The sequence below is a fragment of the Stenella coeruleoalba genome, assembly GCF_951394435.1.
Source record: "Stenella coeruleoalba genome assembly, chromosome: 10".
Taxonomy (NCBI): Eukaryota; Metazoa; Chordata; class Mammalia; order Artiodactyla; family Delphinidae; genus Stenella; species Stenella coeruleoalba.
Window position 1 is genome coordinate 23,190,701 of NC_137156.1, and position 26,810 is coordinate 23,217,510.

Below are 26,810 nucleotides of genomic sequence, written 5' to 3' on the forward strand. Positions count from 1 at the left end.
AGGCCACAGACTGCGAGAAATTATTTGCAAATTCACATATGTGATGAAGGACTTGTTTTAGAATACACATAGAACGCTTAAACTCAATAATATGAAAACAATTTAAAAATGAAGGGAAGTCTGAACACACACCTCTTCAGGAAGATCTATCCATGGAACTGCATATGAAAAGATGCTCAACATGATATATTATTAGGAAATGTAAATTTTTAAAAATGATGTATCATCACACCTATTAGAATAGCTAGAATCCAAGAACTGGTGATACCAAGTGCTGTCCAGGATGTGGAGCGACAGAAACCCTCACTCACTGGGGCAGGAATACGAAGCAGCACAGCCCCTAGAAATGATGGTCAGCAGTTTCTTATAAAGCTGCACATAGACCCTCCATCCAGTCTACTGAGCGCTCTAGTCCTCATGCAACTCATCTGAAAACTTATATATGCACAAACCCCTGCACACCAAAGTTTATAGCAGAGCGCCCCTCAAGTGTGGGCTGCACGTAGTGACTTCCTTCTAAAGGCTACAGTGCAGAAAGTGGGGAAGTAAAAATAGAAGTACACAAGGAGAGACCTGGGAAATGTACCTTAGCTGGGTGATGAGGTGAACTTATTACTGATTATCAAGTGGAGAGTATACACCCTTGTTGTGTGGAGAATGTCACTTCATCTCTGTGGTCTTCTTCCCCAAAATACTTTGCCCCAGTCAACCAACTTGAATAGAGGGACATTCTACAGTATCCCTGAGCAGTACTCGAAAACATGAAGGTCATCAAACACAAGGGACCTCTGAGAGACTGTCACAGCCACAGGAGCCTGAAGGAGACATGATTGGGACTTAGCACAATGTGTCTTTGATAGGATTGTAGATCAGGAAAAGGAAAAACGAATGAAGTCCAAATAAATTCTGGAGTTTAGTAATAATGTATCAACATTGCTTCATTAGCTGTGACAAATGTATGATGGTGATATAAGATATTACCACAGGGAGACTGAGCGTGGGAGTTACAGGCACTCTCTACTAACTCTGCTACTGTTTTTGTGAATCTCAAACTACACTAAAATGAAAATATATATATTTATCTGCCAGAAACGAACAGGGAGTGAAATAATAATCGACTTTGAGTTTTCCAGAGTGTTTTCATCAATGAGCTGGAGAGATGGGTTGTGGAGAGGAAAGATGGAAACCTCAGACACAAGGCAGGGCTCCAGGGCTCTCCTCCCCTCTAATCCCCGCCGCATCCCCGAGCCCGACCCCAGAGCTGCTCAGACAGCATCTTCATCCCCTGATTGCTGACCAGCCTCCAGGGCAGCCATCTCTGTCGGACTCAGACCACAGCCCATCCTCTCCCTTCCCTGTGCTGAATAGGAGAGGGCGGAGTGGTGGCGCCCCCGTGTGGCCACAGTTGCTGATGACAGGAGACCTGAGCTCCCCTTTGACCCCCTTACAAAACACCTGCCCAGGGTTTCCCTGGGCTCCTAGCAGTGGGTCAGTGCTGCGCACAGAAGTTGGAGTTCATCCAGTGTCAAGTTCAAAGTCTGAACTGTTACTCAGAATACATGCTGACACGGACCTTTTCCTCCCCATCAAACCACCAAGGACTAAGGCCTCAGGGAGGATCAGATTTCAAGGCCTTTAACAGCTGGTTCCCAAGTCCAGGGTGGACCCCACAAATATACTGGGTGTCCTCAGTCTCCAGGGGTGGGCCCTTGAACCCCAAGTCCTTGTCACTTCTTGCAGTTGCTGACAGGGTTATAGACTCCTCCTCTAGGGAATCAACTCTGGAACCTCCATCCCTAGAATGGGGTAGAAGGGGGGGAGGGGGAGGGAAGGGGTAGGAGATCCCCTAAGATATCTGCCTATGAAGATGGGGAGGCTCCTGGAGAAGTGAGGAGAGGAAGGAAACAGTGACATTAGGGGACAGAGGCCAACAGGAGCGGAGGGGGAGGAACGAGAGAGGAGGGGGCAGGGCGGCTCACTCAGTGGACACGGGTGCGGGGAGGGTGGGGTCTGTGTGGGGAGAGGCTCAGGGGCTTCTGGCCTGGGCGCTGGTAGAGGCTCTGTTTTTCACCTGGATGATAAGTACACAGGTGTCAGCTCTCTATTTTGCTGGTAAACTATGCTTATGTTTTCGGTGTTTTCCTGTCCTTACAGGTATGGTATAACTCAAATACACCTGGAAGAAAGAGAAAAGAGAAAAGGAGAGAGGGGAGGTGGTTAAAGGAATTCCTCTCTTCCAGAGAAATAGCCTCACCCCCAGTCCTCACTCCACCCCACACACACATGGTGCTGGGGGCAGCAGGGAGACTCAAGGAAGGGAGAGTCCATCCCAGCTCACAGCCCGGGGCTACCTGGACATCGTCTCCCTGTGAGCTAAGACAGCGGTGACCACTGTGCCAAAAAGACTGGCTAAAGACCTTTGGAAAAAGATGGGCCCAGCTGGTGGAGGTGGAGAGCAGAGGACAGGAGAGCAGAGGACAGGACATGGAGTGGAGCCTGGAGACCACAGTGGGACAAGGAGATCAGCCATGAGTCTGGGCCGGGGGTCCCCCTAACATTTCCCTGAGACACAAAAACGACCTCCCCCCTCCCCAGACCTACAGGACCCAGGCGTCCCAACACCGTACCCAAGGACACCAAGCATGGCCCCTCCTGTCCAGGCATGAAGTCCGCCACCGTTTGAAGCCTCAAGGGTCCTCTCCGCTCCTCCCCAGTCCCGAGAGCCCAGGACACCCCAGTGTCCTGTCTCTTCTTCCCCTCCGTGGACCTAATAATAGACAGGGACCTGCTGTCTGGATCCCTCCAGCCACTTCCCAACCTGAACTTAAAGGCCCTGTGGTCCTGGACTCAGATCTAATTTCTGGCGCTGATGTTGACCCAGGAGTTCGGGGTCAGGGGTCAGGGGAGGCTCCCCAGGGCCCCACAGGCTGCAGCTGAGCCAGGCTTCCAGCTGAACAGGATCGGCAGATTCTGGACATAAAACTGCGACCTGGAGGAGACACATCAGCCACACGGAGGAGTGAAAAGCTGCCTTTGTCTCTCCCCCCTTCCATCCGCAACCAGGAAACGTCCACGACACACCACAGGTGACTCTGCCCAACACACCAGAACTCCGGAGAATGTCACCCAGTGTGCATGGAAAGGTGGGTGGACTGGGACACAGAGACGAGGCAGAACCGAGGGAAGAGCAGAGGCGGAGCCTGCGATCCTGTTCTCCACCTGCGGCCACTGAGCTGGAAGCCCCAGAACACCCAGTAGCAGCCGCAACAGGACACAGGAATCCAGCCTTCCAGCCTCAGCAGTGCCCAGGGCCCCAGGTCACTAGGCAGCAGCAGAAGTGGGTCCTGGGGCCCCAGCCACCAGCCCCTGAGACGCCCATGACTTTGGCCCCTCCAGCCACCCACTGGCAGCAGCAGAGCCGGAGAACCTTACAGAACGGGACATGGCAGAGGTGCCTGCACCACCCCAGCTACCCACGCCCCCCTCTTCCCTCGTGGTTCAGGGGATCCCGGACACGAGGGAAGAGCCCACTATCCCTGGTCACCAGGCAGCGATGCCAGTGGCACAGGCAGCAACAAGGCAGCAAAATCCCTGGAGGCACAAGAAGCAATAAGAGGGCACGGGGCCACACCCCTGATGGGGGTGGAAAGTGCCAACTCTCCCAAGCAGGTAACACAGGTAGTAGAACCCCAAACCTGTGCTCTAGCGCCACCTCCTGGAAGAGAAGCGAAAAGCCTCTGCTCTCTCATTTGTTGAATGGTTAGAATGAAGCAGAAAAGTGCTCCCCACTTCATCAGTGCTGGCAGAGGAACAGCACAGCAAGCACACGAAGAACCACAGTAACACTGCATCACGAAAAGTAAAGGACAGTTCTCCAGAAACCAAACTTAAGGTCATGGAATACTGTGACATAACTGATAGAGATTTCAAAACAGCTCATGAGGAAACGCCACAAGCTACAAGAAAATTCAGAAAGGCAGTATAACGAGCTCAGGAATACTATGAATGAACAGAAGGAATACTTTACCAAAGAGATTGAAAGTCTAAGCAAAACTATATAATTTCAGTGTACTTATGTGGCGCACTTTCTTTAAATTGATACCTAAATATTTTATCCTGATGCTATTATAAATTGCATTTAAACGTATTCATTTTCCGAGTCCCGCGCTCCGGTGTGTTCCCGCGCAGCCACCCGCCCCGGACCCGGCGCCACCGTGCCCAAGTGCCCCAAGTGTGACAAGGAGGTGTACTTGGCTGAGCGGGTGACCTCCTGGGGAAGGACTGTCATGGCCTTGCCTGAAGTGTGAGAAATGTAGAAAGACGCTGACCTCGGGGGGAGGGGACACACTGAGCATGAAGGCAAGCCCTACTGCAACCAACCCTGCTACTGGGCCATGTTCGGACCGAGAGGCTTTGGGCGCCTGGAGCGGAGAGTCACACTTTCAAGTAAATCCAGGTTTTGGAGACCCCATCCCCGGCTGCCCCTGGGGCCGCGGCCCTCTAGGCCGATGGCGGGCCTTCTCCACAGCCACCTGGGGCTGTCCTGTAGACCCCCATGCCCTCAATAAACCCGTACACTTGGAAGAAAACAAAAGAAAACACATTCATTCATTTTCCTAATTTTATATTTCTGGCACAGAACTCTTAAAATCCTTCGAATCTCCTAAGTGATGAGAGCCACAGATGTGTGTTTTGTTATGTTAAAGGTCGGCTTTTGGACTGAACCTAAGGATGGGGGCTGGTTACCAGGAGAAGCAACCATGTTAATAGGCAGTTGGAATTTCCGGTACCACCGCATCCCCCACGTCCTGGGGTCCCAGAGGGGCCGGAGGTTTCACCTACTGCAATGGTCCATGATGTAATCAATCGTGCCTGTTTAATGAAGCCTCCATAACACCCCAAAATGATGAGGTTCAGAGAGCCTCCGCGCTGGTGACTACACGGAGATTTGGGGAGAGTGTCCCAATCGGAGAGGACACGGAAGCTCCACGCCCATCCCACACACTTGCCCTTTGTGTCTCCTCCGTCTGGCTGTTCCAGAGTTACACCCAGTAGTCTAGTAAGGAAAGTGTTCCTGTGAGTTCCCTGAGCCGCTCTAGCAAATTAATCAAACCCGAGTGGGGAATCATTAGAACATCCAATCTGTAGCCAGTCGGTCAGAAACACAGGTGACAACCTGGACTCGAGACTGGCATCTTAAGGAGGGGGCGGGCGTGCAGGACTGAGCACTAACCTGTGGGGTCTGACGGTGCCCGCGGTAGAGTCAGAGTTGAGTGAATGGGGTCGCAGGGGAAATCCAAACATGGGAATATTGTAATCTGATGATCGCAATATTAATGGCAAAGAAAGAAAGACGGGAGGGTGGGAGAAAAAGCCTGGGTTTTGCCTGCGATCATCTGTCTCCTGCTACACAGAATGGCCAGCCTGGGAGAGATGGGAGAGCTCCAGAAAAGAGAAGGAAACAATAGTTTTACCCACTGTAATCTTATACCTTCCCCCAAGGAGCTGAAATAGACACTGTTTGAAACAAAGTTTCAACTAAGTAATTGGTGTCGACCTGTGCAGGTGTACCGCGTCTTATTGCATTTTGAAGATACTGCATTTTTTACTAATTGAAGGTTTGTGCCAACCCTGCAGTGAGCAAGTCACCAGCGCCACTTTTCCAACAGCATTTGCTCACTTCATGTCTCTGTGTGTTGGGCTGCACCCCGCAGGCCTACAAGGTCTGTGCTTGACCAGCTTCAAGACAGAAGAAAGGCTCAGAGTCAGCAACAAAGGCATCAGTGGTGTAATGGATGGGGAAGCTTACACATCTGAAGCAAGATCCTGGAGCGACACCCCACCGTGTGCCGGGGGGGCCAGGGGGTATATTACCAGTTATAGGGGAATTGACATCAGGTGGGCTCATTAATTACCAGGGAAACCAGTAGAGGGCACACCCCTCACATCCTCCCTGATAAGAACAATCACTAGCTAGGGCTGGGGGCAAGTATGTAGCAGCAGGTCAGTCATGTGTAGGTAAAGCAGGCCTTGGTTGGACAGGGGATGTACAAGAGAACAAGAGAACAGCCATCCTGAGTGGCCTGACCATACACTGTATCAGAGTTTGGTAATTCTCACAATATCTCAAACTTTTCATTATTATTATATTTATTATGCTGGTCTGTGATCAGTGATCTTTGATGTTATTATTGTAATTGTTTGAGGGCACCAGGAACCACTCCCATAGAAGACAACAAACCTATGGATAAATCTGTATGTGTTCTGACTGCTCCACCGACCAGACGTTCCCTCATCTCTCTCCCTCTCCTCAGGCTGCCCGATTCCCTGAGACACAACAACGTGGAAATTAAGCCAATTAAAAACCGTGCAATGGCTTCTAAATGATCAAGTGAAAGGAGAGTAGCATATGTTTCACTTTAAATCAAAAGCTAGAAATGATTAAGCTTAGTGAGGAAGGCATGTCAAAAGCCTAGATAGGCTGAACGCTAGGCCTCTTGCACCAAACAGTTAGGCAAGTTATGAAAGCAAAGGAGCAGTTCTTGAAGAAAATAAATAGTGCTACTCCAGTGAGCACACGAATGGTGAGAATGCAAAACAGCCTTATCGCTGATATGGAGAAAGTTTTAGTGCTCTGAATAGAAGATCAAACCACCCACAGCATTCTCTTCAGCCAAATTCCAAACCACAGCAAGGCCCTAACTCTCTTCAATTCTATGAAGGCCGAGAAGGTGAGGAGCTGCAGAAGAAAAGTTTAAAGCTAGCAGAGGTTGGTTCATGAGGTTTAAGGAAAGAAGCCGTCTCTGTAACATGGAAATGCGAGGTGAAGCAGCACGTGCTGACGTAGAAGCTGCAGCAAGTTATCCAGAAGGTCTAGCTAAGACCATTAATGAAGGCAGCCACACTAAATAACAAATTTTCTGTATAGATGAAACAGCCTTCTATTGGAAGAAGGTGCCATCTAGGACTTCCATAGCTAGAGAGGAGAAGTCAATACCTGGCTTCAAAACTTCAAAGGCCAGGCTGACTCTCTTGTTAGGGGCTAATGCAGCTGGTGACTTAAACTTGAAGCCAGTGAGTATTTTCCATTCCTCAAATCACAGGCCCTTTAATGTTTATGCTAAATCTACTCTACCTGTGATCTGTAAATAGAACAACAAAGCCTAGATGAGAGTACATCTGTTTACAACATGGTGGACTAAAGGTTGTCAGCCCACTATTGAAACTTACTGCTCAGAAAAAGATTCCTATCAAAATATTACTATTCATTGATGATGCACTTGGTCCCCCAAGAGCTCTGATGGAGATACACAATGAGACTTTCCCTTCTCTCCTGCTTTCCCTGGTTGCTCATGGACCAATGACATGGTCTTAGGTATGTTGGGTCGTGCTGATAAGGGCAACATCCCAGGGACAGCAGAAAACAAAGGTCAAGGAGACCTGGATGCTTGGACATCCTCGTGGTGCAGAGCCACCGTAGCAGCCCTGGAACTGCCTGCCTCACTGTCATGGGAGCCACACACTAGCTTCCATCCTGTGAGATCACTGTTATTTGGGTTTCTGCTGCACATACTGAATTAATACATATCGAGAGAGTAGGACTTCCCAGGAGTGTGTGGCCATGGTGGTCTGTTCTGGAGATGAGCAGAGATATATTTCGTGTCACCTCTGTGGGCTCTTGGGACATTACTGTGAGTTAGAGAAAGGGAGAACTGGGCCAGAGGGGGCAGCACAGGGAGATTGGAGATTGTTACCCTCCTCATCTTTCTAGCCATGGGGTCTGGCCTAGGGAAGTGTTTGGGTCACCGGGTGTTAGATTTGGCAGTCCTTGTTTCTTCACTTCCTGTCCTCCTTGCAGACCAGACCTCCTGCTCATCCTACCTAGGACCAGAATCACTGCTGGTCACCTCCTCATCACCCTGTCTGATGACAGGGATTGTGGAGGTGGAAATCTAGAGGATTAACCCCTCAGGTAGAAAAGGAGTGCAGGGTCATTCCGCCTCAGATTCCGTGAGGACTGTGTGCTTCCCCCAACTGGTTTGAACAGCTGACTTTTGGATAGTTGACCTCCGGTCCCTCATATCCTGTGCCCTGGTGATCATAAAATTCTATCACTTCACTGTATTCTCTTTATTACAAATGAGTCACTAGGTCCAGCTTATACTTCAAAGGTGGGAATTACACAAGTGCATGAACACCAGGAGATGGGAATCACATCTTAGAAGTGTGCGCACCACAAGGGGGACTCTGGTAACCACCTGAAAGTGTGGCATCTCACAGGGCTGTGGCCAGGAGTGCAGAGATCAGAGCTGAGGTCCAAGGGATTTTGTATTCATCCCACAGGAATACAGGACAAAATTATGATGCCAGAAAGGTAGCCCAGTCTTCTAGGTAATTTGGGGAATGGAAGAGGCAAAAGGCTAGGTAGAAATATAAAGGAGAGGAAATAAAAGGACACCCAGCAGTTCTAATAGTTAATGTTCTCACTTATTTTCTTATGTTTCTGAGAATTTGCAAAAGTCATTTTGTTTAATCGTTACATGGTTTAATAATCAGCATGACCTTAAATAACTTAGGAAATATAATGAACCGAGGGATGAGGATCACATGACTCAGGCCTGACAAGTCAGGTTACCACGTTGTACCACATCCACCTAGCAACAGGGACTGGTCCAAGGGTAGTCTTTCCTCTCCAGTACTTTATGTATGGTCAGTGTGAGAAAGATGTTTATCTTTCTGCTAAAGTTGTGAAAGTGGGTAATGTGAGGGGCTTAGAGATCATATTGTCTGTCTTCCCCAGGAACAGTGAAAGAGAAGAGAAATTGAGGTCTGATGACAAGTTTGAGTCTCCGGGTCCAATCATGTATCTAACTGGCCTCACCCCCGGCCTTCCCCGGTAAATCAACATGTTAAATCTCTTTTGCCAAAGCTAGATTCATTCGAGTTTTGTTAACTTGCAACTGAAAGAGTCCTCTCACAAGAAGGCAGACTTTTCTGTGATGCTGGATATTTAGATAACACTCGTTCACATATTATTAAGACTTTATTTTTATAGAGTAGTTTTTTTTGTTTTTTGTTTTTTGTTTTTGCGGTACACGGACCTCTCACTGTTGTGGCCTCTCCCACTGCGGAGCACAGGCTCCAGGCGCGCAGACTCCGCGGCCATGACTCACGGGCCCAGCCGCTCCGCGGCATGTGGGATCCTCCCGGACCGGGGCACGAACCCGTGTCCCCTGCATCGGCAGGCAGACTCTCAACCACTGCGCCACCAGGGAAGCCCTTGTAGAGTAGTTTTAAGTGCACAGCAAGATTGAGGGGGATATACAGAGATTTCCCATATACTCCCTGCCCCCATACATGCATAGCATGCCCCATTATCAATGTCCCCTGCAGAGTGGTGCGTTTGTTACCACTGATGGACCTACATTGACACATCATCGTCACCCACAGTCCATAGTTTATATTATGATTCACTCTTGGAACTCTACATTCTGTGGGTTTGGACAAATGTATAGGAACATGTGTCCATTATTATAGTGTCAGACAGAGTGTTTCACTACCCTAAAAATCCTCTATTTTCTGCCTACTTATTCCTCCCCTCACTCCCCAACCCCTGGCAACACATCTTTTTACTGTCTCCAGAGTTTTGCCTTTTCCAGAATGTCATATGCTTGGAACCATACAGTATATAGACTTTTCAGATTGGCTTCTTTCACATGGTAGTATGCATTTAAGGTTCCTCCAAGTTTTTACAAGTCTTGCTAGTTCGTTTCTTTTTGACACTCCATAATATCCCATTGTCTGGATGTACCAGAGTTTATTTATCCCTTCACCTACTGATGGATGTCTGAGTTGCTTCCAAGTTTTGACAATTATGAATAAAAGTTCTATAAATATTCATATGCAGATTTTTGTGTAGACATGTTTTTAACTCTTTTAGGTAAATATCGAGGAACACAACCGCTGGATTGTCTGGTAAGAGTACATTTATTTAGTTTTGTAAAAAACTGCCAAACCGTCTTCCAAAGTAGCTGTACCATTTTGCCTTCCCACCAGCAATGAATGAGAGTTCTTGTTATTCCACATCCTCTCCAGCATTTGGTCTTCTTAGTGTTCTGGATTTTGGCCATTCCAATGCGTGCATAGTAGTATCTCATTTTTTTAATATGCATTTCCATAATGACATAAAATGGGAACATCTTTTCATATGCTTATGTGCCATGGGTATATCTTCTTTGGTAAGGTGTCTATTAAGGTCTTTGGTACTTTTTTTGTTTTTTGGCTGCATTTGGGTCTTCGTAGCTGCGCGCAAGCTTTTCTCTAGTTGTGGCTAGCGGGGGCTACTCTTCGTTGCAGTGCGTGGGCTCCTCATTGCGGTGGCTTCTTTTGTTGTGGAGCACGGGCTCTAGGCACATGGGCTTCAGTAGTTGTAGCACGGGGCCTCAGTAGTTGTGGCTCACAGGCTCTAGAGTGCAGGCTCAGTAGATGTGGCGCACGGGCTTAGTTGCTCCGCGGCATGTGGAATCTTCCCAGCCCAGGGATTGAACCCGTGTTCTCTTCATTGGCAGGCGGATTCTTAACCACTGCACCACCAGGGAAGTCCCTTTGGCCCATTTTTAAATGAGACTGTTTTCTTATTGTTGAAGTGTAAGTGTTCTTTGCCTATTTTGAATAAGAGTTCTTTATCAGATGCGTCTTTTGCAAATTTTTCTCCCAGTCTGTGTCTTGTCTTCTCATTCTCTTGACATTGCCTTTCTGTGAGCAGATATTTTTCATTTCAATGAAGTCCAGCTTATCACTTGTTTCTTTTATGGATTGTGCCTTTGGTGTTTTATCTAAAAAGTCACTGCCATACTCTAGGTAATCTACGTTTCCTCCGATGTTACTTCTAGGTGTTTTACACTTTTGCATTTTACCTTTATGTCTGTGGTCCATTTTGATTTAAATTTTGTGAAGGGTGTAAGGTCTACATCTAGATTCTGTTTTTTTTTTTTTTTTCGCATGTGCACGTCCAGTTGTCCCAGCCCCATTTTTCGTTTTAACATCTTTATTGGAGTATAATTGCTTTACAGTGGTGTGTTAGTTTCTGCAGTATAACAAAGTGAATCAGCTATATGTATACATATATCCCCATATCTCCTCCCTCGAGCTTACCTCTGGGCTTTCTGTCTTGTTCCGTTGATCTGTGTTTCTGTGTTTTTGCAAGTACCGTATTGTCTTGATTACTGTAGCTTTGTAGTATAGTCTGAAGTCAGGGGGTCTGATTCCTCCAGCTCCGTTTTTTCCCCTCAAGTCTGCTTTGGCTATTGGGGGTCTTTTGTGTCTCCATACAAATTTTAAGATGTTTTGTTCTAGTTCTGTAAAAAATGCCACTGGTAATTTGATAGGGATTGCATTGAATCTGTAGATTGCTTTGAGTAGTATAGTCATTTTCACAATATTGATTCTTCCAATTCAAGAACATGGTATTTCTCTCCATCTGTTGCTATCATCTTTAATTTCTTTCATCAGTGTCTTATAGTTTTCTGCATACAGGTCTTTTGTCTCCCTAGGTAGGTATATTCCTAGGTATTTTATTCTTTTTGTTGCAATTGTAAATGGGAGTGTTTCCTTAATTTCTCTTTCAGATTTTTCATCAGTATTGTATAGGAATGCAAGAGATTTCTGTGTATTAATTTTGTATCCTGTAACTTTACCAAATTCATTGATTAGCTCTAGTAGTTTTCTGGTGGCATCTTTAGGATTCTCTATGTATAGTATCCTGTCATCTGCAAAGAGTGACAGTTTTACTTCTTCTTTTCCAATTTGTATTCCTTTTATTTCTTTTTCTTCTCTGATTGCCGGGGCTAGGACTTCCAAAACTATGTTGAATAATAGTGGTGAGAGTGGACATCCTTGTCTTGTTCCTGATCTTAGAGGAAATGCTTTCAGTTTTTCACCATTGAGAATGATGTTTCCTGTGGGTTTGTCATATATGGTCTTTATTATGTTGAGGTAGGTTCCCTCTATGCCCACTTTCTGGAGAGTTTTTATCATAAATGGGTGTTGTGTTGAATTTTGTCAAAAGCTTTTTCTGCATCTATTGAGATGATCATATGGTTATTATTCTTCAATTTGTTGATATGGTGTGTCACATTGATTGATTTCATGTATTGAAGAATCCTTGCATCCCTGGGATAAATCCCACTTATTCATGGTGTATGATCCTTTTAATGTGTTGTTGGATTCTGTTTGCTAGTATTTTGTTGAGGATTTTTGCATCTATATTCATCAGTGATATTGGTCTGTAATATTCTTTTTTTGTAGTATCTTTGTCTAGTTTTGCTATCAGGGTGATGGTGGCCTCACAGAATGAGTGTGGAAGTGCATCTTCCTCCAGTTTTTTGGAAGAGTTTGAGAAGGATGAGTGTTAGCTCTTCTCTAAATTTTTGATAGAATTCACCTGGGAAGCCATCTGGTCCTGGGCTTTTGTTTGTTGGAAGATTTTGAATCACAGTTTCAATTTCCTTACTTGTGATTGGTCTGTTCATATTTTCTATTTCTTCCTAGTTCAGTCTTGGAAGTTTATACCTTTCTAAGAATTTGTCCATTTCTTCCAGGTTGTCCATTTTATTGGCATAGAGTTGCTTGTAGTAGTCTCCTAGGATGCTTTGTATTTCTGCAGTGTCTGTTGTAACTTCCCCTTTTTCGTATCTAATTTTATTGGAGTGAGTCCTCTCCCTCTTTTTCTTGATGAGTCTGGCTAATGGTTTATCAATTTTGTTTATCTTCTCAAAGAACCAGCTTTTAGTTTTATTGATCTTTGTTATTCTTTTATTTTTTTCTATTTCATTTATTTCTGCTCTGATCTTTATGATTCTTTCCTTCTGCTAACTTTGGGTTTTGTTTGTTCTTCTTTCTCTAGTTCCTTTAGGTGTAAGGTTAGATTATTTATTTGAGATTTTTATTGTTTCTTGAGTTAGGCTTGTATAGCTATAAACTTCCCTCTTAGAACTGCTTTTGCTGCATCCCATAGGTTTTGGATTGTCGTGTTTTCATTGTCATTTGTCTCTAGGTATTTTTTGATGTCCTCTTTGATTTCTTCAGTGATCTCTTGGTTATTTAGCAATGTAGTGTTTAGCCTCCATGTGTTTGTGTCTTTTACATTTTTTCCCCTGTAATTCATTTCTAATCTCATAGCGCTGTGGTCAGAAAAGATGCTTGATATGCTTTCAATTTTCTTAAATTTACTGAGGCTTGATTTGTGACCCAAGGTGTGATCTATCCTGGAGAATGTTCCGTGAGCACTTGAGAAGAAAGTGTAATCTGCAGTTTTTGCATGGAATGTCCTATAAATATCAATTAAATCTAACTGGTCTACTGTGTAATTTAAAGCTTTTGTTTCCTTATTTATTTTCATTTTGGATGATATGTCCATTGGTGTAAGTGAGGTGTTAAAGTCCCCCACTATTATTGTTTTACTGTTGACTTCCTCTCTTACAGCTGTTAGCAGTTGCCTTATTTATTGAGGTGCTCTTATGTTGGGTGCATATATATTTATAATTGTTATATCTTCTTCTTGGATTGGTCCCTTGATCATTATGTAGTGTCCTTCCTTGTCTCTTGTAACATTCTTTATTTTAAAGTCGATTTTATCTGATATGAATATTGCTACTCCAGCTTTCTTTTGATTTCCATTTGCATGGAATATCTTTTTTCCATCCCCTCGCTTTCAGTCTGTATGTGTCCCTAGGTCTGAAGTGGGTCTCTTGTAGACAGCATATATGTGTTCTTGTTTTTGTATCCATTCAGCAAGCCTGTGTCTTTTGGTTGGAGCATTTAATCCATTCACGTTTAAGGCAATTATTGATTTGTATGTTCCTATGGCGATTATTCTTAATTTTGGGGGATTTGTTTTTGTTGGTCCTTTTCTTCTCTTGTGTTTCCCACTTAGAGAAGTTCCTTTAGCATTTGTTGTAGAGCTGGTTTGGTGGTGCTGAATTCTCTTAGGTTTTGCTTGTCTGTAAAGCTGCTGATTTCTCCATTGAATCTGAATGAGATCCTTGCTGGGTGGTGTAATCTTGGTTGTAGGCTCTTCCCTTTCATCACTTTACGTATATCATGCCACTCCCTTCTGACTTGCAGAGTTTCTGCTGAGAAATCAGCTGTTAACCTTACGGGAGTTACCTTGTATGTTATTTGTCGTTTTTCTTTGCTGCTTTCAATAATTTTTCTTTGTCTTTAATTTTTGCCCGTTTGATTACTATGTGTCTTGGCGTGTTTCTCCTTGTGTTTATCCTACAGGAGACTCACAGCGCTTCCTGGACTTTGGTGGCTATTTCGTTTCCCATGTTAGGGAAGTTTTTGACTATAATCTCTTCAAATATTTTCTCAGGGCCTTTCTCTCTCTCTTCTCCTTCTGGGACCCCTATAATGCGAATGTTGTTGCATTTAATATTGTCCCAGAGGTCTCTTAGGCTGTCTTCATTTCTTTTCATTCTTTTTTCTTTATTCTGTTTTGCTACAGTGAATTCCACCATTCTGTCTTCCAGGTCACTTATCCGTTCTTCTGCCTCAGTTATTCTGCTATTGATTCCTTCTAGTGTAGTTTTCATTTCTGTTATTGTATTTTTCATCTCTGTTTGTTGTTCTTTAATTCTTCTATGTCTTTGTTAAACATTTCTTGCATCTTCTCGATCTTTGCCTCCATTCTTTTTCCGAGGTCCTGGATCATCTTCACTATCATTATTCTGAATTCTTTTTCTGGAAGGTTGCCTATCTCCACTTCATTTAGTTGTTTTTCTGGGGTTTTATCTTGTTCCTTCATCTGGTACATAGCCCTCTGCCTTTTCATCTTGTCTATCTTTCTGTGAATGTGGTTTTTGTTCCACAGGCTTCAGGATTGTAGTTCTTCTTGTTTCTGCTGTCTGCCCTCTGGTGGATGAATCTGTCTAAGAGGCTTGTGCAGGTTTCCTGATGGGAGGGAGTGGTGGTGGGTAGAGCTGGGTGTTGCTCTGGTGGGCAGAGCTCAGTAAATCTTTAGTCCCCTTGACTGCTGATGGGTGGGGCTGGGTTCCCTCCCTGTTGGTTGTTGGTCCTGAGGCAACCCAACACTGGAACCTACCTGGGCTCTTTGGTAGGGCTAATGGCAGACTCTGGGAGGGCTTATGGCAAGGAATACTTGCCAGAACTTCTGCTGCCAGTGTTCTTGTCCCCACGGTGAGCCACAGCCATCCCCCGCCTCTGCAGGAGACCCTCCAACACTAGCAGGTAGGTCTCTTATGGGGTCATTGCTCCTTCCCCCAGGTCCTGATACACACATCACTTTGTGTGTGCCCTGCAGGAGTGGAGTCTCTGTTTCCCCCAGTCCTGTCAAAGTCCTGCAATCAAATCCCGCTAGCCTTCAAAGTCTGTTTCTCTAGGAATTCCTCCTCCCGTTGCCAGAACCCCAGGTTGGGAAGCCTGATGTGGGGCTCAAATCCTTCATTCCAGTGGGTGGATTTCTGTGGTATAAGTGTTCTCCAGTCTGTGAGTCACCCACCCAGTGGTTATGGGATTTGATTTTGCTGTGATTGTGCCCCTCCTACCATCTTATTGTGGCTTCTCCTTTGTCTTTGGATGTGGGATATCTGTTTTGGTGAGTTCCAGTGTCTTCCTGTCAGTGATTGTCCAGCAGCTAGTTGTGATTCTGGTATTCTCAAAGAGGGAGTGAGAGCATGTCCTTCTACTCCTCCATCTTGGTTCAGGCCCTGTATGACTTCTAATCTTCCAAATTTGTTAAGTGGGGACTTCCCTGGTGGTGCAGTGGTTAAGAATCCGCCTGCCAATGCAGGGGACACGCGTTTGATCCCTGGTCTGGAAAGATCCCATATGCCGAGAAGCAAGTAAGCCCGTGCGCCGCAACTACTGAGCCTGCGCTCTAGAGCACGTGAGCCACAACTATTGAAGCTCGTGTGCCTAGAGCCCGTGCTCTGCAACAAGAGAAGCCACCACAATGAGAAGCCCACGCACCACAATGAAGTGTATCCTCCGCTTGCTGCAACTAGAGAAAGCCCGTGCACAGCAAGGAAGACCCAACGCAGCCAGAAATAAAATAAATAAATTTATTAAAAAAAAAATTTGTTAACGTGTGTTTTATGGCCCAGAATGTGGTCTATCTTTGTGAATGTTTAATGTGAGCTTGAGAAGACTGTGTATTCTGCTGTTGTTGGCTGAAGTAGTCTATAGATATTGATTATATCCAGTTGATTGATAGTGTTTTGAGTTCAATTATGTCCTTACTGATTTTCTGCCTGCTTGCTCTGTCCATTTCTGAGAGAGGGATGTTGAAGTCTCCAACTAAAAGAGTGGATTCATCTATTTCTCTTATCAATTCTATCAGTTGTTGCCTCACATCGTTTGACCCTCTGTTGTTAGGTGCATTCACAGTAAAGATTGTTATGTCTTTTTGGAGAATTGACTCTTTTATCAGTATGTGACGCCTTTCTTGCTATTTCTGATAACCTTCCATGTGTTGAAGTCTGCTGTGTCTGAAATTAATATAGCTACTCTTGCTTTCATTAGACTAGTGTTAGCATGGTATATTTTTCTCTATCTAGAAGCTCTGTGCCATGAGTTGGGTTCTCCCCATCATGCTGCCAGATCAGTGTTATTCCACAAGGTAGAAGCCCAGGGCCCAGGTTCTTAGGGTGACCTCACGGTCAGAGATAGAGTGATGGGTTGCATGTGTCTTTGGGAGAATCTGAGAGGATGAATCAGAAAATTCAAACATTTTGCAACCATCATGGGACACTCCAGCAGCACTCATGTGACCATCCTGGGAACAGACAGGACAGTTGAGTTGGGGGGAGAAAGACACCAGCCTGGACATGGGGTCTGGGATAATCTCCAGTTCCTTGGATAGCTGTAAGTTCAGGTTGAGACAACTCAGAGTAAGAGGCTCCAGGTTTCTGGGTTGGAGAACACCACTTCTGGTCCTGACCTGTGTGGGGGCCGAGTAACTCAGAAAAGCTGGAGTCAGACCTCCAGACAGATTGAGGGTGAGGCAGAGAGCAAGGCCTGAGAGAGAGAAAGTCACCCAGAGTATAGTGCCCATTGCTGCCGCCGGGGTCAAAGGGAACTGCTAATCAGTTACTTCGGGGATTGTCTTCCCCTCCATACCTGGAGAGACTGGATGCCTTAGTTGTCCTGAGCGAAGGGCGGGACCTCAGAGTCACTCTCTTGGCACAGAATCTGGAATCCCCAGAGGACTCTTCCTGTGGTTCTACTATCAGACATAATTTCTTTTCTTGGCTTCTTTTTTCTGACTCTTTTCTATTTATCTGTCTAATAAGTATCTTATTAACATTAATCTTTGACTTAAGAAACATTCTAAGGAGGAACAGTTTCAACATTGTCTTGCTAAATTCTGACCCTGTTCTTTAGTAATTACTCACATTTCATCTCATAATTACTTCTAACCAAAAGCACTGCAACATCCTCTATCTACATCCTTAACCTATAAAATCTGTTCCCTTCAGTCCTGTAAGTGAAACATGGACTGCACTGTCATTGAATATAATAGTTAAAACCTTTGGCCACTCACCATATAGAAAAAATCTGTTTGCACGTTGCTTTGTCCCTTCTATAGTGAGGATCTGAACATACAACGTCAGCACTCGACTTGTACTTGCTTGTATTGATAGATACAGTTATAGGAATCTTCTGTTGTTTGGTCATATTTTTTTGATAAAACATTCTTATACAACTGAGCTATCAGAGCAAGTATACCCACATCTCTTGAACCCAGCAATTTAAATAAGGGACGTTCTTCTTAGGCAACTAGCATCTGCTCCCATGTCTTGAGAATGCTAAACGACATGAGTCTTGATGAGACCACCTCTCATTACAGAAGCCAAAAGCACGCTTTCCTAACCTTTAATGTTGCTGGCGCACAGGCAGGCATCCTATTCTCTGGCAATCTGGTGCACTTATGCCAGATTTTTCTTTAGGAGTGACTTACATGAAGAACTACGGTCTGTTCTATCCACTAATTTCCTGAGACCATTCCCTCCTCAACTCTTCATTCTCATCTCTATGTCCAAGAGAACTATACCCATCAGCTGGGTCTATGAATCCACCAAGATAGCTGCTGCCAAACCCAGCTCTGGCTCCACCCCTGTGTGTGTTCATTACTTCTTCCTCCTCTGCTCCCCACCAGATCACACCCGCTCTCCACTAGCTTGTCCTCATGTGTGGTATGTTCTGTTTAGGTTCCGCCAACCCCAACCATCCTCTCAACCCCTGCGACCCCCTAGCTGCTCCTCCCTCTCACTGCAGCGCCCACAGTGACTCCCAGCTCTCTTGGGGCAGAATTTGCAAGCAGGTAGGCACACATATCCCTCCCTCTTTACACTCTACAAGCCCCAGTAACGTTTAATAAGTTTCCCTTTCTCTAAAATTAGCCAAATTTGTTTTCTGCTGCTTATACTTAAGACTACTAATTTAATATTAAGCTAAGTATCTATTTCTACCACCTCAAAACACAGCTGACATAAGACTGAACTTCAGGTCCAAGTGACCTCCAAAACGCATATACACCTGAACTTCACATGGCTTCCACTCCCCCCTTATTAATGCAAAAATTATCAGAGCATAGCAGAAAGAAATAAACCAATTCCCACTCCAGATAGCTCAAGTCTCATAATGTATCAATGGTAAGCAGGTATGAGTTGCAAAACATTTACTGTTTCCTCAGCTGCTTAGAAGGATGGCAGGAGAAATTATGTGACAGAAAAGGTGCTCTAGAAATGGATATGGTTGTTGTAATCAATTCCTATTCGTGGCAGCGGCTGCAGTCCTATGATATAGTCACTCGTTCTCATACCTTTATCTCAGTGGCAGGTGAAGAACCAAATCAAAGGCAACTGAAGAGAAAAATTAATAATTAACACGCATTTTAATAAGTACTTTAAAGACATTTCAACCATTCCCTTGTAGAGAAAGCAGATCAAGCATTACTACTCCCATTTTAGAGACAAAGCGGTGAGGACAAGAGAGTCCTGACTACCGTAAGGCTCCAGTCATCTAAGCGCATTCAGAAACCCAGCAGAACCACCCAGCTGAGGCAGCGAGTTGGGAATGAGGTAAAGGAGCAGAGGATCAATGCAAACACCCAGGGCTGTGCCCAGGAGGTCTCCTCTCAGGGTCTCAGCATAAGTCTGGATCTCATGCAGTCAAGCCACAGGAAAGGGGAAATTCTCCCAGTGAAGGAAGATGAGAATTCATAGGGAAACTCTTGAGTTCTGGCATTGGTAAAGGTTACCTTCCCACCATCATAATCCAGAGCAGCTCCAGTCAGCCTTGGACAGTAGGACAGGATCTGGCAAGGCTCAGGGCCAGTGCGTATATAGACCCCAGCTGAAGACAGCTGCAGAGTCCAGAACCCCTCCTCGGGGTTGAAGCTGAGAAACCCTCTTCTCACCATTGACTCTCCTGCCGCCCTCAGCAGGCAGAATTCTGGCCACATTCCACTGTCCTGCGACCATTCCCCTCCGACTGCTCCTTCTCACCTCTATATCCAGGAGAGCTAGACCCATCAGGGATGCCTAGAAATCCACCAAGATAGCCACTGCCAAACACACCTCTGCTTCCACCCCCGTATTTCACTGCTTCTTCTTCCTCCCCTGCTCCCCACCAGATCCTGTCCACTGTCACTTCCTGATACACTTTGCCCCGCGTGAAGCCCTTACTGCCCAGCACACCAGGCTCCGGATCAAATCGCTGACCATGCTGCTATGTGTTCATCCACAAGCCAGTGAACATCATGCTCTTCCTATTTGGAAACACTGAGAGGTAGCCATTGGCTGTCTGGGAATTCAGGATGATCCTCACTGTGGGGACAAGGGGACAAAGGTGTGGCATCACAAAAGACAGCAAATGAGGTTTATCCCATAGGTTCTGGGGCCTTTATGACAATGGGGGTGGACTCCTCAGGGGAGCAGGTCAGAAACTGCTTGTGACCTTGTGCTCATACTATTAGCAACCATATCTGGAAAATGAAGAGAACACAGAAAATTCAAGGGCACAGGCAGTGTGATGAGACTTGAGAGGGCAAAACGATAAGGACTGAGATCACTGCAGCTGCACAAATCTGGGGAAAGGTTTGTGGGTTTGAAATCTGAATTCTCGGGATAAAGAATTTGGATACATTAGTCACACGAAGACCTTCCTCTTTAAAACGAAAGAGCTGACCCATAAGTAATGGAGCTTCATAGGAAAGCTGCAATTAGCAAACTTCAGCCACTATCCCCTCCAGATGCTCACTTGTTTTATATTCCAGATCCCTCATCAATTTTCCTGGAATAAAAGTACCAAAGGACAGTAAGCAATTCTGACACCACATCTTCTAGGTTAAATTCTCTTACTGTTGGCTAATATAATTTTAGAAGGTGACAAAGCACCGTGAAAACTCAAGTGAAATAGAGAAATCAATTCAGGAGACACCCAGAGCTGTCCAGTCTAAAGTGGTTCATGTAAGTATCCTGGCGAACATCTGCTGAACCCACCTGGCGCTTCATTAAAGAGTACCTTCGGGCATATTCCTTGTTTTTAAACTAAGCCCTAAACTTCTAGTCCTAGACAATATTATTTCTCTCCACTCTCAAAGATACCTCTTTTAGATTCATTCTCCCAGTACTCTTTAAATTAAAAAAAAATTTTATTTTTCGGTACACGGGCCTCTCACTGTTGTGGCCTCTCCCATTGCGGAGCACAGGCTCCAGACGTGCAGGCTCAGCAGCCATGGCTCACAGGCCCAGCCGCTCTGCGGCATGTGGGATCCTCCCGGACCAGGGTACAAGCCTGTGTCCCCTGCATCGGCAGGCGGACTCTCAACCACTGCGCCACCAGGGAAGCCCCTAAATATACATTTTTTAAAGCTTTAAAGTTAAAATTAAGGAAGTGCTGGGCAGAGATGTGTAAGCTAAATACGAAATGAAAGAAATCTGAGGTCTTGATCTTATTTTCGAACAGGATTGTATTCAAAGCAAAAAATTATTAAGTGAGACTACAGAGGGTGTTTTATGTTACTAAGAAAATTATAATACACAATTAAGATATAACTTTCCTTAAAGGTCATACAGAAAAAAAGCATCAAAATATAAAAAGCAAAAACTATAAGAATACAAGTAAAATGGGCAAAAACTCATTGCTAATAGGAATCTTTGAGTGATTTCTTCTAGTCCATAACAAATCAAGAAGTCAAAAAATAAGTGTCAATACAAAATACCTAAATAACAAAACTACTAAGAAAAACTTCATGGAGATATAGCAAATCCTATTCCAAGAACACAGAGAATGTACCTTCTTTTCAAATGTTTGGAACTGTCCAAAAGTTTACAACGTACAATACAGAAAGCCTCAATAAGTGGAGAGTGGTAGAAATGGCAAAAACTTGTCTGGTCACAAGATTGAAAAACTATGAAACATAAAACTATTAGAAAAAACCCTGCACACCACTGACAGGAAAAAAAAAAAAAAAAAAAAAAAAGAGGGAGAAGAATCCTTGAAGAGGATCTTATCCTGGAGGAGAATGTTGGACAGAGTTCTCACCTCCGTGTCTTGGACCTGGCTGTCTAGTGCTCGTTCCCTTCACCCGCTGCCTCGTGCTGGTTGGCAGCCAAACCATCAGGAGTTATGGTGTCTTGATCTTTGGAGTCGATGCTACTCAGCAAGCCCCTGCCTGAGCCCTCCCTGCTTTGTCTACCACAGAGCCTCCAGAGCACAGACGACACACCATCCCAGCCCTGACAGAGATGTCACCCTGAGATCTTGGGCCCTGGGCTTGTACCTTCAGAGGTCACCGTGACCTGGCAGTGTGGTGAGGAGGACCAGACCCAGGCCATGGAGCCTGTAGAGACCAGGCCTTCAGAGGACAGAACGTTCCAGAAGTGGGCGGCCCTGGTGTTGCCTTCTGGAGACGAGCAGAGACACACGTGCCACGTGCAGCACCAGGGGCTGCCTGAACCCCTCTTCCTGAGGTCCGGTGTGGAGGAATCTGAGGGGGAACCTTCTTCTCAGGGAAGTAGGAGCCCTTCTGGGAACTTTCAGCAGGGTCAGGGCTCAGGTGTGAGGTCAGGGCCCCTCCCTCTCCTTTCCTCCTCAAAGCCATCTTCCCAGCCCAACATCCCCGTCAAGGGAGCATTTGCTGGCGAGGTTCTCCCTGCAGCTGCTGTCAGTGGGGTTGTGTTTGCAGGATTTTAGATGGGTCGAACTTTGCCTGCGAGAACTGTGCTCTAGAACAACAAGAGCTCAACTTAGGAAGGGATTCTGGGTTTCATGGTTCTGACCCAAGGGTCTCTCGCCTCAGGGCTTGAACTGCAGCTCCTGTGCTCGTGACTTCTGCAGCCAACGTGCAGACATCCTGTTGTGCAGCAAAGCCTGGAGGGACCCTGGCTGGTGGGAGGCCAGCTGAGGAAGTGCAGGTGAGCTGGGAGGCTGGGGACCTGCTGGATCCCCCGAGCCCCAGTTCCAGGTCCGGCCAGTGTACGTGGCTGCCTTTGGACTCCTGGACCTTGATCTAAGTTCAGCTCCCCTTCTCCTCTATGAGGGTTCCAGCATCAGGGCCACATGAGGCCCAGAAAGTACCACATTGCCTGGGGAATGGGTCTCTTTCTAGTGGGACAAAAATTCTCAGGTTGGTCTCCAGCAGGATCCTAACTTTTTTTACAAAGATGAAGTAGTATTAAGCCCAGTCCTACAATGAACTGGCAAATCTGAAGGGAGAGTGTAACCTGCATGTGTGTCTGTCTGTGTGTGTTCACATGCGAAGAGAAATGTGTGTGGATGTCTGTGTATATGTGTGTGGGTGAGTGTACACAAGCATGTGTGGGCCTTTGTATGTGTATGTGTGTTTTTGTGGTGTGCGGGTGTGCATTGCTCTGATGCATCTTCATCCTGGCCCCCACCCTGGCCTTCTCCAGGTGCCCCTCCCACCTCAGGGGATATAAGAGACAGGACAGCTCTCCATCTGCACATGAGTAAGAAGAGGCTGAGGTGATGAGTGTTGGGGAGAAGTGGTCCTCGTCCTCTCGGAAGAAAGAAACGGGAGCTGCATGCGTGGACTCTCTTCCTTCCCAGGATTTTGCCTTAATAAATGTGTCAGATACCATTTTAAGGGACTTACATGAAGCAAATCATTTAAATCTCATCAGAGTCCTCTGAGATAGGGACAGCTATCAACCCCATTTTACAGACAAGGAAACTGAGGCCTCAGAGAGCTTGGCTGGCTCTCAGTTGGCTGAGCCGTGACTCTAAGGAAGCGGTCTGACCGCTGTGCCCAGGTCTGTACTCACTCTGCTGTGTTGACTCCCATACACTGTTCACCAGCCTCACTAAGGGTCAGTGAGGGGCTCTGACAGCTTCCCTGTCCGCTCTGGGCTCTGAGACTGGCTGGGAGTCTATTGCGTTTCTCACACTCCCTATAGGTGTGTCCATGGGGTCTGAAGTGACAGGAGAGTTGGTTCTCTATTGGCTGCTGGAGTGTGTTTGCCGGAGGTGGGGGGAAGTGAGGGTCACATCTGGGCTGGAGGGCCTCAGTGGTGTTTGCATCTGGGTGTGAGCTGGGCTTTCCAGATGCTGAAGGGTGACGACCAGCAGGGCCCATGCAGAGTTTACTCATCACTGTGTTATTCCACAGCCTGAAACCACGGCCCCTCGTGGGCCTGAGAGTCACAGGGGTGCTCACGCATCTCCTTCCCATCCCTGCTGCCCCGACTGCTCTTCTGCCAGCTGACTTCCTGGGAACATCTGCTGTCCAAGGTGACACATGAGGAGGGGTCTGGCCACAGCCCTGCTCACCAGCACTTCCTCCCACCCTGCCTGCTGCTCCCTTCTGGGGCCTCCTGGATGAACTGAGAGGACAGCAACTAGGATAGACAGAGAAGCTGACATTACGCTGCTAAAGAGAAAGCAGAATGTCTGTCACCAAGGGAAGGAAAGCGTTGCCTTAGGGAAGAAGACTGAGTAGTTTCTTGTGGGCTGTTACACTGGCAGCCTCAGACTTCTGCTGCATGTTGACAGGAGGCTGACCTTAATTTCTTGCCATGTAGGACCTGCCAACATGGCTGCTTCCTTTTTCAGAGCTTGCAAGCAGTGAAGACAGTGGAAAGTCAGCCAGCAAGATGGGGTCTTGCTCTTCTATGATCTAATCTCAGGAGTGACATCCCCGTTGTCATATTCTATTGATCAGAAGCAAGTCACAGGTCCCACCCACACTCAGGGGCGGAGAGCCACAAGGTGTGAACCCCAGGAGGCAGGGATCCTTGGGTAGCTTCTCAGAGTCTGTCTGCACTGGGACATTCCAGGTCAGAGAAGCAGGAGCACGAGGTAGTGAGGACTCTGCCCTGGCCGTGTTCACACACGGATTGCACAGTCACTGAACAGTCATTGTCACTGTGGGTCCGCCTCAGGCAGGATGATCTGCAGAACTGACTTGTGTTTATCTGGGCACCGACCTGGATACAAGAATCAATGTTTTCATCGGAAAGGTTTCTCTCCAGGTCTGTGGGAATCTGAGAGGGTCCCCTCTGAATATTTGCCCCCTTACTTTTCAAACCTCCTACACCTCTAGGAAAGTGCTGTCACTAAAGTCACCCACATTTTCTTCCCTGTGTCATCCTGCCAGCAAACCCTGGGCTCCCACTATTCCTCACATCTTACTTTCATACAGGATCCCAGAGTCACTCCTTGTGATTCTAGTTTGTTGGTTTCCTCCCCTTCATCCAGATTATTTCTTAGCGATTTTCTCTCGTGTTGATTACTCAGTTTCATTAAGAAATTGTGTTCTCTAACTAACCCTTTTCACTAATTTTTGGACCAAATGGGCCAAGGTCGTCTCTCCATTCCTCAGCTCACGTCCCACACAGGGACAGGATAAGAGTGGGGCTCCTGGGAAGTCATGGACTGGCACAGACCCTCATCGGGGTGAGACATTTAGGTCACCAAGGCATAGACCTTAGCTTTCTTTATGTCCCCGGCAGGGAGCACCACACCCGGCACACAGTATGCTCTCAATCAGCTCCCTCCCTCCTGGAAGCTGTTTCCCCAACAACTAATTATAGACTATGTTGCATTTGCCAGGTCATTTCACTCCATCGTGAGTTCCTTGATGTGTCACTCACTGAGGCCCAGCACAGGGCCTGACATCTAGTAACCGCCTAGTAAATGATTACTAAATGAGTGTGGGGTTTTCTTTGGTCATTCAACATTTATTTCAACTTACTAATACATGCATAAAGTTAAAAAAATTCATATGACATAGAAGACATACAGTGAAATGTAAATTTCCTCCTCCATCCCATCCAAAACCCTTCCAAATTCCCTCCCTGGACACAGTAACTGTTACCAGTTTCGACAGTGTTATAGAGAGCGATTTCATTTTATCAGGTGGTATTTATCACATATTCTATCTGCAATTTTGTTATCAGTTAGCAATATATTGTAAGATTATTCTATTTTTAAACTACAAATCTGGCTCAGCTTAAGATATTGATAATAACAATTCTCCACTGCTGATTTAAAAAAATTTAAGTATAGGGCTTCCCTGCTGGCGCAGTGGTTGAGAGTCCGCCTGCCGATGCAGGAGACACGGGTTCGTGCCCCGGTCCGGGAAGATCCCACATGCCGCGGAGCGGCTGGGCCCATGAGCCATGGCCACTGGGCCTGCGTGTCCGGAGCCTGTGCTCCGCAATGGGAGAGGCCACAACAGTGAGAGGCCCGCGTACCGCAAAAAAAAAAAAAAAAAAATGAAGTATAGCAAAAATCATCTCTCTTCCATTGTAATAGAGTTCTTTTTCTGGACAAAGTCACCTAGAATAAAAACACATTCGAGACTTTCCTCATGGCGCAGTGGTTTAGAATCTGCCTGCCAATGCAGGGGACACGGGTTCGATCCCTGGTCGGCGAAGATCCCACATGCCGCGGAGCAAATAAGCCTGTGCGCCACAACTACTGAAGCCTGTGCGCCTACAGACCGTTCTCGCAACAAGAGAAGACACCGCAATGAGAAGCCCCTGCAATGCAGCTAAGCGGAACTAGAGAAAGCCCACAACGAAGACTCAATGCAGCCTAAATTAATTAATTAATTAAAGTAAAAAAAAATACCATTCAATCTCCACTACTTGTATTCTTTTGATTAAGTTCTGGCCAATATGATGAAGCAGATGTGAACTTTAAAATTTTGCTCTTAAAGGGAAGAAACCTTTTTTCCTTCCCTGCTTTCCCTGGTTGCTCATGGACCATGAACATGGTCTTAGGTACCTTGGGTCATGCCAACAATGGTAACATCCCAGGGACAGCAGAGAAGGAAGGTCAAGGAGACCTGGACGCCTGGACATCCTCGTGGTGCAGAGCCACCCTAGCAGCCCTGGAACTGCGTGCCTCACTGGCATGGGAGCCACACACAAGCTTCCATCCTGTGAGACCACTGTTATTTGGGTTCTACTGCACATACTGAATACATATCGGGAGAAAAGGACTTCCCAGGAGTGTGGGGCTGTGGTGGTCTGTTCTAAGATGAGCAGAGGTATATTTACAGTGTCACCACTTGGGCTCCTGGGACATTATTGTAAATGGAGAAAGGGAGAGCTGGGCCAGGGCTGGGGGCGCAGCACAGGGAGACGGTTACCCTCCTCATCTTTCTAGCCATGGGGTCTGATAGGGGAGCGTTTGGGTCACCAGGTGTTAGAGATTTGGGAGCCTTCGTTTCTTCACTTCCCTTCTTGTCCTTTTCACAGACAGTTCTCTTGACATTCCAGCCAGGATGAGAATCCCTGCCTGTGGTCTTTTCCTCC

General features: G+C 46.2%; 2 pseudogenes across 2 annotated transcripts in view; one reads left to right on the forward strand and one right to left on the reverse strand.

Moving 5' to 3' along the window:
* Nucleotides 1-26,810, reverse strand: part of LOC307192391 (MHC class I polypeptide-related sequence B-like) — a 203,631-nt pseudogene that overhangs the window by 64,878 nt on the left and 111,943 nt on the right. The window lies entirely within an intron of this gene.
* LOC307192346 (cysteine-rich protein 1-like) lies at nucleotides 2,870-4,450 on the forward strand (annotated as a pseudogene). Its single transcript has 2 exons — nucleotides 2,870-2,897; nucleotides 4,189-4,450. The product of its transcript is annotated as a cysteine-rich protein 1-like (transcript).